We start from the raw sequence: 13,805 nt of genomic DNA on the forward strand, positions 1-13,805 counted from the left end.
AATGTGGCGGGAGCGCGGAGAGACGGGGGCTTGGGGGGAGGGGAGTTGTAGTTTGAGCGGGACGCGGACGGCCTGCCGTGGAGCAGCCGCCGCCCAGCGGATCTGTCAGCAGGACCCCCTGCCGGGGGACCGAGATGGGGCGAGGCGGGGCTCTGCAGACTGCGGCTCCTTGACAGGAGGTGGGGGACGAGTTACCCCCTCCCCCATTGCCAAGGCGATGGGTCTTTCTTCGCAGTTTTCCCGGCCCTCTTCTCGTGACAAGAAAGTTAAGGTCGGCGGAAAATTGAGGACCCGGAGTAGCGGGTGCCTCCCGTCAGTTCTGCGGGACCCAGCCCTGTATATTGTCGTCTTTGACGCTAAAGAGTGAGGTGCCCTAGGAATGTGAGTTTCACAACGCCGCCCTCGGGCTCTGAGCGCCTCGGTCCGGGAAGGAGTAGCACTGACCGCGTCTGGCTTTTCCAATTTGAGCCAGATGGGGCGGGGGCAGGCTTTTGAGGTTTTAGCGGGCTCCTAAGAAAGATGCTGGGGTTTCGCTTTTTGCTTGGGATTTTTGTCATTTGCTCTCCTGGTGGTGTCCTTTCTTTGGGGGTGGGAGGATGTGTTCTTGGGTGAGATGAAAGATGGGGCTTCGAGCATGCGATTTCCTTCTCTTCGAGATTTCCTCCGAGTCTCACTTTTCTTAGAAGACTTTCCTTCTCCAGTCTTTGATACAAGTCGCAAGGAAAAAAGCGATCTGTGAAACAGTATTTTCTTCCCGAAAAGCCTTTACCCGGACAACTTAGCGGTAATCCCCACCTTTTCGTAAGAACTTTCTTGACTCTGAGGCGGAGGGAAGAGGGCTGTTATTTGTTTTTCCCCTTAGTGATTGATTTTTTTTTTTTTTTTTAGCTCGCAGTTTCTACCAATTCTTACTCAACTCTTGAATGATTTGAGCCAGTGACGGCTTCAATACTTTATAGATAATGAACTTTGTAAAAATTCCTCATTAGAGGTATATTGGATCTAGAATTCTTTGCTGCGCTGAAGGCGCCACTAGAGTAACCCTTTGCAGGCGTGATGTTTTGCGTGGGGGGCGCACGGCTCTGGGTTGCAAATATGCAAGAGATGGTTTTTGCAACAGCTATTCAATTGTTCGCAAAGAGGAATAACGCTTCCAGAGAACCGCAATCACACACTTTTCAGGACCGCCTGCCTAAAGAGTTTTTCCCCCTGGAATTGATGTAACGATTGATTGATTTCTTATTTCTCTAAAGACTGGGGGATCCGCCCTCACTTAGAATCTTTTCCCCGAAGAGAACAGGAGAGCGGAGTGTGATGTTTTTCAAATTGTTTCTAACGGAGCTCCCAAAACACCGGATTTGTTATACCCTGATTGGCTGGAAGGAAGCGGGACTGGGGGGTTTGAATGTTAAACACTGGATTATAATTCTAGACTTCACGAAAAATTAATATTTTTAGAGAACCACGGAAATAGTTACAAAATGTTAAGACGAGGAGTTTAAAAAAACGTGTTTAATATTTTTTTCATAAAGGATCTTCGAGTGGTTCTGAAATGTATATTAAAAGTAAAACTGAGGAGACAATTTTCTTAAAATTGTAATTCTGCTGGCTGAAATTACAAGACTTTTCTACATTTGCCCCTGTTCTCTGTTGATTAAAAACTGAGTGAAACATTTAGGTTTTTTATTCCTTTGACAGAAATTTTTCATCTTAAGCTACATTTATTTATTAGATGCAGGTTATGGGAAAATTGTTTCTTTTATTTTGATGAAAAGAAACTTTGATTTTCTTAATGTTAAGAAAGCTTTTCCACATTTTTCATAAAAATTGGATATATTTTTAAAACTTCTCACATCTAATTTAAAATATATAGGTTTTACTAATTCAGCCATTGCAATGGATTTAAAATTTTATTTACAAAAAATAATATGTTGCTTAATTTACACAATATAACAGGTAAGTATGCACAGGTGCGTATACATGAATTCATTCCTTTGATATATTCATTGTGTAGAAATATTTTCATACAACAGTGTGGGTGTGTTCTATTGTATTTGGTTGGTTTTAAGTTGATTTTTGTGTAATGTTGCTTAAGACAGCCATCAGTATATTTCTACTTATTACCAACTTTGTCATTCCATTTCATTGCATCTTGATAAAAAGCGGGTGTGGTTTTCAAAGAAAATCAGTAAACTCTCACACTGATAAACTAGATAGCTGTAGATGCTTTTACACATTTTTTTAATTTAATAGGAATTTATGTCCTTTTCTGAATAGTTGAAATTTTAAAACTTGAGTTTGTATTCTCACATTAGGTCAAATATACATTGTTAGGAAATAGTCAAATGAAAAACTCCTACGACTTTCATAAATCTCTGCAGGGTTGTAAATATAATTTATATTAATAAGTGGAATAGCTGAGTTTATAAATCATACTATTGTATTGCCTTCATAACAAGAATTGTAATTACAGAACCTGTGTTTGTTACCTTTTTTCAAAGCTGTTTTACTTTGAATCGTCTCATGAAAATTTCATAGAAAGTACTAATTATACTCCATAAAGTTTAATTTGATGAAATTGTAGGAGACCCCATTTCTATTTTAAATGTAATTTCACCTATGATACCAGAACTAGTGGACTTTGATCTTTTTTGCTGTTGTTTTGTTTTTTTGTTTTAATTTTCATTCAAATTATTAGGTGACTTGGAGAGTTTTGAGGGTGGGATAGGGGAGGAATTTAAATTCCACCAGGCTGGTGAAATTTAACCATACTTTTTTAGTGCTTTAGTTTATGAGGTTTTTTTGTTCGTTTTGGGGGTGATGGATGAAGAAGGATTGTTTTGCTTAATAAGCCATTTTAAAAGAAGTGAAGGATTTCTTTATTTAAAATACTGCACTTAAAGCTTGAGAACACACCTAACACCTAAATAAAATCCACAGCATTCAAAATATTTTCCCTTTTATGTGATGCTTGATAAGAGGAAGATTTTGGTTTTAGATTTGTGGGCATGTAGGTATGAGTTTCAACAGATGTGTATGGTTATTATATTATGTATATTATCCATATTTCTCTGCAGTTGATAATTCTGATTTATTTTCTGTTCTATTGTAAGGTCTAGGAAAGTCATAATAGCACAGGAAAACAATGGTAGGGAAAGGTGTTACCACAGTAGCTCAACTCTTTTTAAAGCTGTGTTTACGTATTGTGGGTGAGAGTGAACTGGAGAAGGTATCAGTCTTCCTGGTACTATTGATTTTCATTTGTTTGCCCTTACAACTATTTTTAAAAATCCAAGTAAAACTGCAATTTTAGACTTCATTTTAATGTCAACTCGTCTTAGTTGTACATTTACAAATTGTAGACTCAGGTGTTTGTAAGTAACAATGTATTTTTTCTTATCAGATTAATAATCACTTTTAGTATTTATCATGAACTAGAGCTAAGGATGAAAATTTCAAAATAACTTTCATATTCTGGATTCCTTGTTGCAATGCATCATGCTTTGTTTACTACATTTTTGTTTGTTTTTTGTTTTGTGGAAACTTATATATATTTTTATTTCTCTTTATTTACTTACTGGTATATAGCAACAATTCAGAATGTAACAAAGTACTTTAATCCAGAAATATTGGTCAGTTGATTGGGTTTACAAAAAGAAAAAAAAAAATGCCCAGAAGACTGTATTAGATATTTCTTCCACATGATATATAAGCTTTTTCCAATTAAAGAAAACCAATTAGAGTATACATTTACACACTATTTTGAAATTTTATTTTACAAAAATTTCTCTTATTTTAAAAAACTACTGGCCTAATATTGGCTCTTGTCTTTTATTTCTATTGTTTAATGAAGTTTCATGATCCCCATATTGATTTCTATTTAACCCTTTTTAGAAGAAAGGCTATTGGTCTGATTATAACTAAGAAAACACATCTTAGAAAGAATTGTCATATTAGAGTATTTGTATAATACAGTTTTGTTCTTTTTTTAATTCAGCAATTTAGAAACACTGTGCCAGGCAACTAATGTAACTCGAACTCAAACTGACTTGCTGAAATTTGGTAGCCCTTCTTTTAAGACCAAAGGTAATCAGTAATAAACTAAGATTTTCTTTCAAATAAGTGTCCAAAATGAGATTCAGCCATTTTGCATTTAATTTTTACAAGTGATAGTAAAAAATTGTGACTTTAAAATTGTGACTGACTTAATAAGTGTAACATCAGTTTTAGAATATCACATTACTAATATGTGTTTATATATTTGTCTGATTATTTGCATGTACAAATGACTAGAACCTTCCTATAAATGTTGCTCTCTGGTAGGGAAATGATTTCCTTTTGCCTTTTTTCTTTTTTTTTCCCCCTTGCCTGTCTTAGAGATGCTTGCTTTAAAGGGTCTTCTTTTGAGGAAGTTAAGTTTCAAATATTAGAATTAATATTAATTATATATGAATTTTATTCTTAATATTATCAAATTATGAGTTTAATATACTTTTGTTTAATCCTATCTTATTTCACTAAAGAATCTTTGCCCTGGAAGGACTTGTCATGGGTTCTAAGAATAAATAATAAACTGTATTTTGTAATAGATTTGAGTTTTACTATTTCAAGGTTTTTTTACACCATATTTTTTATCATTTAGTCTAATATTTGTCTTGTATTTGAACCTCCATTATTCTATTATCTGGTGTTTTTTGTTTTCCTTCTATTTGGCAAGGAGTACATATTGGTGTCTACTGTTTTCCTTCTGTGATTTTTAAAGTTAAGACACCTTAATTTTCAGAGTGTTCAAATATAAAAAACTGTATCTTTTGAGGAAGATCATGTAGAAGAGATTTTAATTTTTTAAAATGTCATAGTATTTGGATTGGTGTTTGTGGGTTGTGTGTATGTGGTTTTTGCCATTAAACAATCAAATATTTGGTGGCAGAGGAATAAAGGTTTATTTGGTTTTCATTTCTTTTCCTAAACTATTTTTAAATAAAAGTAGAAAACTCAGAGCAGTATGGTTCATAATAGTGCATTCTAAATCTTTGGTAATTTAACTATTTAGTATTTTTATAAAGTTGGTTGCCACTAAGTCATTAAGATTCATGTGAAACAAATGAAAAAGCCACTTAAATACATTTGGTTGTACCACCCCTACATGGAACCATTAAAAAAACCATTGGCCCAATAGTCACCCACTTATTACTTATATTTTCATTTGTTTAAAGAGTAAATTCTAAATTTTGTTCTGTTAAAATTGCCATGTATTAAAATTGGAAATATCCAATATTACTGCTCACTCAGGCATCACAAAAGACAAAAGTTGAAAATAATGGTAGTTTCTGTCATCAAACGTTTGATAATTTGGGAAGAAAGTTAAAAATTTGTCTCCTTTGAGTAATTTTTTAAACTGGATTTTATGAGTTTTAGAAGCATAAACTGTATTTCTGATATTTTCCTTATGAGTCCCCTCTACCAGTTCTCTAACACCTACTTACATACACACACACTCATCTACAATGCTTTGAAAGTGAATGCCCTAAAGAGAAATGAAAGCAGAAACATATTAATCTGATTTGTTTGAAGAGACTTCGAATGATAAAGCATATCACAGGTGTTTCTAATCAAGTTATTTCTCTTAAATAACATTATTTTCAAGTTAGTGTTTTTCTGAACATAGGCAAGATTGAGGTCATTTTGAAGACCTTACCTCTGTGTTTAGGGATCCACTGTGGAACTGCAGGAGGCGGAAATCTGTTGAGTGTCTTCATGCTATAATACATGACATTTTTATTGCAGGTTTTGACCTTTAGGAGAGAGCCAATTCTGGAGAACAACCTAACTTCTTTGATTGAACATTCACATAATGCATTGGAACATGATAGGAGATTAAGGTATACTAATGAATTTTAAAAGCATACAATTTTATGTCTTTGCAGTATAATTGGGCTAGACAATTAATTGGTAAAGCTAGGACTTTTAGGTGAACTAAAAATCATTAAAGATTTATTAATACATAGAAATCATTCTGTGAAGTGGCCATGGTTGAGTATTCTTATTAAAACTCCAGATTTTTTTTATATAGTTGATGTTCTCATCATCTTGCATTAAGTCCAACTTCAACTGTATTTATCCTAAAAATAAGTATCTAGTGATTTTTTATTTTTGTTGTTACATTGTTATATGTAAAATATTTAAATAGTGGACTTTTCATCTTGTAAAATGGAAAGTTTAAATCAAATGGAATTTGGTGTTTGGCTGTGTGACAGGTATACTGGTAGGTAGAGCCACAAAATTAGATAAGCTTAATGAGAGTATTTTAAGAGAATTTAAAATATTCCAAGTAGTATCCTAACCAAAAGTGGCAATTTGGTTGAAACTGAAAAAACCACTTTCTGAAGCACAAATTAATATTTTACTCATAGGTCCTCTGAGTAAAATATTTAAATTATTCATATCAAAAACTGCTAACTCTTTAAAAATAAATGGTAGAATGTCGAAATCTCTAGTGACTTAACTGTCTTTTCCTCCAGAAATGTGGTTATACTTTATAACAGAACCACTTTTATAGCATATTTATTTTCTTTGATTTTTAAAAAATATTTTTAGTTGAAAACTTCAGACACTTAGTTAATAAAGTTATTGATTGTTTTCTAAATGGTAATCTGGTCTAATGATAATGAACTTACTGAACAGTATTACTAAGTTTACTTGGTTAATTTTTGCATAGTAAAGTATTAATCACATGAATAAAGTATTAATCATAACTTTTTAAAAAACTATCTGCTAGATAAAGTGAGGTTTATTACATACTATAATGTTTTCTTTCAATATTTTTGCACCTAAAAATATGTACTTTATGTACTAAAGATACAGGAAATTACAAAGGTTCATTTTTCATAAGAAAAGTGTAATTTAGCCTTAAGAGTGAAGTATAATTATCATTGTCATAGAACTGCTTTTATCTTTAAACAAGGTTAAAAATTTTTTGAAGAAAATTCTCGGATGTGTGTTTAAGAATTAACATTGAGATACATATCAAAATACTAAAAAACTAACATTAGATGTGTGTGTATTAGTAGATAGTAGATAGATAATCCAGGAATGTGAATCTGTTAACAGTTAAGGTTAAGTAAAATGTTAACATTTAATAGAAATCAGTGTACTATAAGGGTGAAGTTTAGGTGTAAGTGTCATTATACTGTAAGGTCATTGAAATAAATGCAAGGTATTAGAATGTCTTCATAACTTTGATTTGAGAATGTTATGAAAAAGCAGCTTAGTCTGAATAAAATGAAAATAAGTACAATTTTCTCCTCTAACTCATCCAGTGTTTTCCAAGTTAGAGAACACTAAGATGAAAAGTAAAAAATATGGTTTCTAAGTGTCTGAATGAAAATCCAGGTTCAATTTATTGCTTTCAATCCAGATATCTCTACACACAGCTTTAATGAATTAAATGGGTGAAGAGGGACAGCTTTTGAGTTTATATTGTAGATAAAGACATAAACCCAGAGTTGTTCCTAATTTAGAGAGGTTATGATTTGTGCTCTTTGAACTTGTCAAAATTTACTGTTTGGACACAAATATTTAGCGCCATAAAATTGTCCTCTATGGCTATATACTGGCTTTAAAATTTCCAAATTTTGAGCTTAGTAAATAATTTAGCATCTAAAAGAATCAATACAGATATTAACAGTTTTCTTGTATTTGGTTAGTACTTAGAGGGTGAGAAACAAACCTAATTTGTAAGACGTGTTATGAGACAAGTTAAGGGCTTTTACTGCAAAGTGATTGGCTATCTTTTTAGTGCCCTTTAAAGGACATTTTGTAAGGATTTTGGCTGTTTTAAATTTGAAAACCTGGTTCTGTATATCTCATGAAGCCTTGATATGTGTTCATTATATCAGAATTGGGGGGAAAGGATTTATTAAGTTATCTTTTTTTTCAGTGACAAATTTATGTCTTATTTGTGCAACATTTATATTTTTGGTTAAATGTTGTTTTAGAATTAAATAACATTCATTTTCAAGAAAAATTCTTAATTGTTCTTAAAATACAGTTATACTGTCAGTGTTCTGTTTTATTGAAATAGTTATCCTTAAGGGGGAAAGAATATTTGGATAAACTAAAATAGAGGTAATTTAACATAGCTATGTGTGAAAGGACTTGAAATTATTCATTATTTGTCATTGTTATATAATGCTAATTTATAACAAGTTATATTTGAAGCATTTGTCAGCTATAATAACTTTCTTTAATAGAGGTTTTATAGTATTACTGAGGATTCATTAAAGATTAGATACAATTATCTTAATAAAACTTTTTAAAATGTTTATTTGAAGCAGTTTTGTACGTGTGTATATTTTGTGTTTTTCTCTTGACTAGCAAACACAACCTTAATCTATTTCTATTTTTCTTCAAATAAGACCTAATGCATCAAAAAACATTTTCAAAATTCAACATATAATTAATATGAGGATATAAACTTTTTATTAAATATTAGTTTGAAGTAGAATTTCATTTTTCAGCACCACAAACGACACTTTTGATATTTCATTAACATATGACTTGCCTTAGTTTTACTTTCCTATTTTCATGGTTAGAGTCACTTGGAAGAGAAACGTGCAGCATGTTTCAAATGTAGCTGCTGAGACTGATTAACTGCTGAGACTGATTACTGGTTAATATTTATTAGTTTATTATTGTTTGTAAATGTGTTAATTCTTTAAAAATCCTTTCATATTTGCTGTTAGTTTTTTTATTGCATAGCTTTCATACTCACTACATATGTTTAATAATTTTATCCTGTGATCCTCAGAATTGTTTTTTATTTTTTTTATTAACATTATTTGTTTCTTATTGAACTGCTAAACAGAAAAATTACTTTTTCAATTTTGAGAAAAATAAAAGATTGGGTTTTTTTTTAACAAAATATCTGAATTTTAAATATTACTATATTCTATACTTTTAGTAAATCTCAAGCCTAGCTTTCTTCACCAGGTATTATTTAATTTATCAGCCAATTCTAGCATTTAAAAAAATAATTTATAGATGTCCTAATTTTTCAGACTTTTAAAATCTTTTACAGAATAAAACATTGCTCCAAGTGTTAAAGAATTGTATTTAACTTTAAAGTTATAAGTTCCTAAATAGCATCACATTTAAATTTAAATGTAATTTGGCAGAAGAATTTATATTTCTGTTATGCATCAAATTTTTAGCTTTGTATTACACATTTAAAGTAGGTAAATTATATGTGGAAATTTTTTTAATAGTTGGAATTTTTGTAAAGACTTTATGGGCTAAAATCTTATTTCTTTGTTAATAATGTCTGATGTCAAACACGTGGTGATGATTAGATATGTGGAACCTGGGAGCCTGGAGCTTTTTATAAGCAAAATATAATTTCATTTCTTGATTCAAGTTTAGATACTTTCTTATTTTCCAGGAGAATAGCTTGGGAAATTGTTCTTTATGAATTTTACTCTGAACCTAGATAGAACTCCTCTGAAAATTTTGATAATTGAGCAGTTAAACCTAGACTAGGAGCTGAAGATCATTATATGTGTCATTAATATTTTTCCTTACATACATTGTAAGTTCTCTTTCTAATCAAAACACCAATTTTATCTTTTCTTCTCCTTTCCACATCCTGCTTTTTAAAGAAAAGAATCCTTCTTAAATAAGTCTGTCATGTAGTGATGTAAACAGACCTGCTAGGTAACTGAACCATTTTTTTTTCTGTGTTGTATATGCTTTTCTCAGTTGGCTACTGCAACAGCAGCAACAGTGAATAAACAAGTATCACCACAGCCCTTGTTCTTGTCCCTTACGGCTGGGAGTATTGCTGCTGCTTGTCAGCTGTTGTACAGAATAGCATCAAATATGCAATAATGGTGTCCAAAGGAGCCTGCACCCACCATCTCTTATAGGCCAGGTGGGAAGGGCCCAACTGTCAGTATCACCCATACATAGTATAATGAATACATTCTTTGACAAAAAAGGTATTTTCTTCCCAAAGTAGCATAATGAGAACAGAAGATGCAGTTTGACTCATTATTTTTTACTTTTTACTTGGTTTTAGTTAATGTAATTTTATTCAGTTAATTTTATCTGTTTGAATGGAAACCTGTCTTGTCTTGTGGAAGTATGTATGGTTTCATGTTTTTTCACTGTTAAGCTGATAGACTGGAAAAAATGAATAATTAGCTACTGATAACACAAGTTAGGTAATATACTGAGGAAAGAAAAGTTGACTGTGGCCACACAGGAGTGTTTCTTTTACTTTGGGGCTGTATTCTGAGCCCATACCATCTTCATTTTATAGCCCAGTCTAAATAAGGCCAGATTCTTGTTGATTTCACTATAACTGAAAACACCACCCTGTACTATCTGATAATTTATATAACTAAATACAAAGCACGCTGCAGGTGGAAACTTATGTCTTTACTTTTCACACTATAAAAATGTCTTATATCTGGAAAGTTTAGATTATTCTAAATCTTTGAAATAGGACTTTGTAATTTCAAATAATATAAAAGAGTGTTTTTGATTTTTACAATTTGAGTGCACAGATTTGCATAATCTAAATATCTGTATGTTTTCCTCCTCTGTTATAGCTAAATAATTCCAATAGGTTGTAATTACAGGGAAGTGAATAATAGATTTCTATTAAAGTTCCGATTTCATTTACAGCACTCTTGCTGGAAACTACAAATGACGTTTTAGTGTGTGAGTGTAATGTCTTAATTTGAAGTCTGACATTTGCATTCTTTTAAAAAGGTAACCATAGTTTCCCCCTGGCCATCTTTATCAAAATCACAGCTAATCACTCCTGCTCTTAATGTTTTTCCTTAGCAATTACTATAAACTCAGTTCCCTGCTAACATCAAAAAAAGTTTTGTTGTAGTATGTGGTTGGTTATCTGAAATAAATAATGAGCCCACAACTTGCTTTAACAAGATGTCAAACATATTCAACCATCAATTGAGATTACTTTTTTATTGCTAATACTGAAGTGTTTTCTTTAATTAGTTGCTGTAATTTAAGAGACAATACATTAATTACTGGTAACCTTTCCTTAACCAAAAAGTGAGTTACATAATCCTTTATATTGAAATACCTTATTTTTACTACTAATTACTGTGCATAATGTTTGTGGACCACCTGTACCAGAATAATCTGGAATAAAACATTTTTCCAGACCTACTGAATCAGAATCTGGAGCTGGGGCTCAGGAATTTGTGCTTTTTACAAGCTGTGATTTATTTTTTTTACTTATTTTAGACATACCACATGTGAGAAGCACTGCCCAAAATGAAATGAGGGAGGATTCTTCACACCAATAAACCATTTACATTTTCTGCTTACCCGCCCCCTCCTCCCCCTGCCCTTTAGTCATCATGGATCTCAGCTCAATAACTAATTATGAATCTTGTCATTTCTACCACGTTAGTTCTAGAGTAAGTCTTAGTATTTCTCACATGAGGAAAATCTTTATGAGAGTTTTATTTTTGTTGAAGTACCTTGCGCCAAATTTTAGTCTGTTCTATTTGGAACATTTAGTATACCTACACTTGATGAATTACTGAAGAATTTTTAAAATTTTTATCTAGATAGTAGCTATTTTTCTTAAATGTACTTCCAAATACTGAAGAACTTTTCTCATAGGAACTTTTCTGACGGCAGCATTTGACAAAATTCTATAAAGTTGAAGATATACATAGACTTGAACCCAACAATTCTATTTTTAGATGTTCTAGATAACTTCTGACATATGATAAAGTCGTGTTTATTTTTACTTTAATAAGGAAAAAAGTGGAAGCAATGTAAATGTTAAGCAACAGGAGAATGGCAAATTGTGACAGTTATATGATGAACTGTTTGTTACACTGCTATTTAAGTGAGAGCTATGTGTATTGTCAGGGATGAATGACAAAAATAAGTTGCAAAAGATAGTTATAAACAGTGTAACAACATTGATATAAAATACATATATAGTGTGATAAACGTTTATCTAAAACTTGAAAGCAATGATATATAGTTTTAAACACTTGAATTTGTAGTAATAGTATAATAACATGCATAAGAAATAAATTCTGAATTCAGGATTATGATTGTATCTCAGGAGAGAGGGGAATGGGATCAGGATATGTTACAAAAGGGACTCAATTTTATGTGTGGTCTTTTTCTTAAAAAAATAAATTAAGCAAAGTAAGTACTCATATGGCAGAATATTAGAATTCAATATAGGTGGATTGCAGGGCCTCACATCAATATAGGTGGGATGTGAGGATTCATTTTGATATTCTCTTGATTTTTCTGTGGATTTAAAATACTTATTTTTTTTCCAAATAAATGAAAAAAAAAAGTGCTGTCCTTTTTTTAGTAAAGATATTTCTACAATAAGATGTACACTTGGAGTGTTCCATTAAGAGCATGGATGGGTGGGTTTATTCTATTCTTTCTATTCTATTCTAAGCTGCAGTGTTTTCTTTTGCATACTGGCTTTTAGTCCTTCCTATTCTATTAAGTAAAGGACAACCATGGAACAATTTCTCTTTTCACCACTCTGTCATTTACTCTTTAATTCAGGCTGTGTCACAATTATGTTTTGTTTTGGCCATAGGTCATAACATTATTTCCAGAGATTTCTTTATGCATTTTGAATTCCACCTTAAGCTTTGTATTTATATGGTATTATAATAGAATTCTTGAAATTGAGCAATATATGGATTTTTATATTTTGTAGTAGCATACATGTATGTGTGTGTGTGTGTGTGTGTGTGTGTGTATGTGTGTGTATGTATGTATGCGTGAGAAACAGGGAGATTGGTCAATCTTGAGGTATGATCTTAAATTTATGTTAAAATATCTGCAGTTATATGATGTTCTCCAGAAGCTCAGTGTGCTTCAAGTTAGATATTGAAGTATGAGTTTTAATTACACTTACATATTTGACTTAAATTTCGAGAAGTTAAAAGTAATAGAAAAGTGAATTTTGAAAACTAATGATAATCTCTAGATTGAAATATATAAATGCTTCTGCTGGGCTTTGTAATCTGTTATTGTTCTGTGCTGCATAGGGATAAGCAAACTGATTGTCAACCTCAATTGAAAATTTTTAATTTGTATAATGTGATCAAATTTTTAAAGTCTTCACTTTTATCTTTTTCCTAGGTTTAATAATAATAAAATGAAGACCATAATAAAACTTCCCCCTACTTAGTTCAGCAGTTCTTAACCTTGTAAGTATTAACTCACAGTCCCCCTACCATTGCTATTAAAAGTTACTGTTTGATGTCATGTTTTGCTTGATTTCTGATTTTTTTTTTTTCTACCATCCTAGAATGACAACTTTCTAACCCCCTTACCTCCTACACCTTGAAGTTTGGTATTAATTTAATCCAATTTAGAGCAAGAATAATGCCATTGCCTTAGGTAAGTTTTGTATTTTGGAAAGTATTTTATAGCCAGGTCCTAACCTCTCTAAATCTGAGAATCACAATTTTAAACCCTTTTTCTTCAAAGGAATTTACAAATAAGTAGTGGTCTTTTCTTATCATCATTATGTAGGTTAAGTGATACTTATTTTATGGTTTTATAAATTGGAAGTATCCTCTCCACTTGAGAAATAGGTTTTCATTAAAAATTTTTTTTACATTTCACTAGATTACACTTAAGACTTTGTGAAGTGCTTAAAATATAGCTGTAAAACTTCAGGAGGTGGGAAAAACAGGAAGACAATCCCTTTTCCTTCCTTTTACATATACACATGCACACATCTTTTCTTAGACTAAGAAACATTTTTACCT

The 13,805-nt window shown here is 31.7% G+C and overlaps 1 long non-coding RNA gene across 10 annotated transcripts in view; it reads left to right on the forward strand.

Moving 5' to 3' along the window:
• Window positions 1-13,805, forward strand: part of LOC109456057 (uncharacterized) — an 84,042-nt gene that overhangs the window by 42,079 nt on the left and 28,158 nt on the right. For 7 of the 10 annotated variants that reach the window (XR_012495579.1, XR_012495570.1, XR_012495571.1 and 4 more), the window contains 3 exons: window positions 5,788-5,882; window positions 13,171-13,238; window positions 13,340-13,431. This is a non-coding gene — a long non-coding RNA (uncharacterized LOC109456057). Of the gene's footprint in view, window positions 1-235; window positions 382-3,997; window positions 4,087-5,787; window positions 5,883-13,170; window positions 13,239-13,339; window positions 13,432-13,805 lie in introns of all 10 variants that reach the window. The other 3 variants (XR_012495574.1, XR_012495573.1, XR_012495575.1) reach the window with 2 other exon arrangements.

Source organism: Rhinolophus sinicus, linkage group LG04, assembly GCF_036562045.2.
Source record: "Rhinolophus sinicus isolate RSC01 linkage group LG04, ASM3656204v1, whole genome shotgun sequence".
NCBI classification, from domain to species: domain Eukaryota; kingdom Metazoa; phylum Chordata; class Mammalia; order Chiroptera; family Rhinolophidae; genus Rhinolophus; species Rhinolophus sinicus.